The sequence below is a fragment of the Cebus imitator genome, unplaced genomic scaffold (assembly GCF_001604975.1).
Source record: "Cebus imitator isolate Cc_AM_T3 unplaced genomic scaffold, Cebus_imitator-1.0 Scaffold76, whole genome shotgun sequence".
NCBI classification, from domain to species: Eukaryota; Metazoa; Chordata; class Mammalia; order Primates; family Cebidae; genus Cebus; species Cebus imitator.
In genome coordinates this window covers 7,443,136-7,445,228 of record NW_016107391.1, presented here as the reverse complement: position 1 = coordinate 7,445,228, position 2,093 = coordinate 7,443,136, and the positions used below count along the sequence as shown (strand labels likewise).

The 2,093-nt window shown below is 42.8% G+C and overlaps 1 protein-coding gene across 1 annotated transcript in view; it reads left to right on the top strand.

Moving 5' to 3' along the window:
* The window catches only part of CAMLG (calcium modulating ligand), a 12,640-nt gene that overhangs the window by 4,581 nt on the left and 5,966 nt on the right, over positions 1-2,093 (top strand). The window lies entirely within an intron of this gene.

The window sequence follows — 2,093 nt, the reverse complement described above, 5'->3', positions numbered from 1 at the left end:
CTCAGAGAGGTTTAATCATTTGCCCAAGGTCACACAGCTACTAAGTGATGCTGGGATTAAACCCAGGCAGTTTCATTCCTTAATGAAAGGGTTAAGTGCCATGTGTGTGTGTGTGTGTGTGTATATATATATATATATATATATACACAAATTTCAAATAATTTGCAGTAGGAAAATATAGTTCCTGTGGTCTTGAATATGAGGTAATTTTCCTATGGTTCAGAAGACATTTCAGCATTTCCTAATGTAATATCATAATGACATCCATTTTACTTGTACCATGATGTGGTCATTTTGTTTTCTAGTATGTTGGAGAATGCAGAAAAGCATAGGTCACAGTTCAGTGTCTTGCTCTGAAATTTTTCCATTCAGTAGACATTTTAAGCATATGTACCAGGCACATAAATAAATTATCCAGATAATTAAAATTTATATGATTAAGCAAAGCAATTTTTTAAATCTTTTTATGCAAATGTTTTCATAAATAGAATCTGTTAAACAGATGATTTGTTTTTCGCTGATAACTTGTCATTATAGTTTGCTGTAATGCAAAGATCAGTGATGCTTTCAGCATTTAGTGAGCTGCCTAGCTCTTTTGGTCTCTATCTGAAGCGCTCTGTGCTTTCATGCTTTTAAGGTTATGTCCTATTTTTGTGTGAGTTTTTTTGTTTTGGTTTTCTATTTTTTCGCTCTCAGATTTTCAACTGTTTCTTGCTGCTCTCACTGTACTGCATTCTAGTAATGCTTACTACTTCACTCCCTTCTTAATAGTTTTCATTTAAAAGTAATTATGTGGTGGTTGGGTGCAGTGGCTCATGACTATAATCTCAGCACTTTGGGAGGCCAAGGTGAGTGGATCACCTGAGGTCAGGTGTTCGAGACCAGCCTGACCAATATGGTGAAACCCATCTCTGCTAGAAATAGAAAAATTAGCCGGGTATGCTGGCGGGTGCCTGTAGTCCCTCCTACTTGGGAGGCTGAGACAGTAGAATTGCTTGAACCCAGGAGGTGGCGGTTGCAGTGAGCCAAGATTATGCCACTGCATTCTACCCTGGGCGACAGAGTGAGACTTTGCCTCAAAAAAAAAAAAAGGAATTACGTGAATGTTATTTTGATCTTTTCTATTTTGTTCACCCAGTGATTTTATCTCTAATAAGAATAGCTTGCCATGGGAGAATCAGGGATGGTAACTCTATCAGTTGATTTCCCCGCCCTGAAGCCTGAGGAATGAGTAGCATTTAGTTTAGTTTTCTTGTTGTTGTTGTTTTAGAGTTAGGGTCTTGCTCTCGTGCCCAGGCTGGACTAGAACTTCTGGGCTCAAGCAATCCTACTGCCTCAGCCTTCTGAGTAGCTGGAAGAATGGCATCTGTTTTGAGTGTGAGGCCTTTTATGTGTGCTTGCTGAACGTCATTTAATTTCCTCTGGGTGAGGGAGATGTTACTGCATAATGTGTTAAACATCTGTCATCATTGAATACTTTTTTTTTTGAGACAGAGTCTTGCTCTGTTGCCCAGGCTGGCATGCAAGTGGCGTGATCTCGGCTCACTGCAACCTCCACCTCCTGGGTTCAAGCCATTCTCCTGCCTCAGCCTCCCAAGTAGCTGGGACTACAGGTGCATGCCACCGTACCTGGTTAATTTTATTGTTTTTTTTTGTTTGTTTGTTTGTTTGTTTTTGAGACACAGTCTCGCTCTGTTGCCCAGGCAGGATCAAGTGCAGTGGCGCCATCTTGGCTCACTGCAACCTCTGCCTCCTGGGTTCAAGTGATTCTCCTGCCTCAGCCTCCAAAGTAGCTGGGATTATAGGCACACATTTACCACAGCCAGCTAATTTTTGTGTTTTTAGTAGAGACGGGGTTTCACCATGTTGGCCAGGCTAGTCTCAAACTCCTGACTTTGTGATCTGCCCACCTCGGCCTCTCAAAGTGCTGGGATTACAGGCAGGAGCCACGGCGCCCAGCTTTTTTCTTGTTACCCAGGCTGGAGTGCAATGGTGCGATCTCGGCTCACCGCAACCTCCGCCTCCTGGGTTCAGGCAATTCTCCTGCCTCAGCCTCCTGAGTAGCTGGGATTACAGGCACGCACCACCATGCC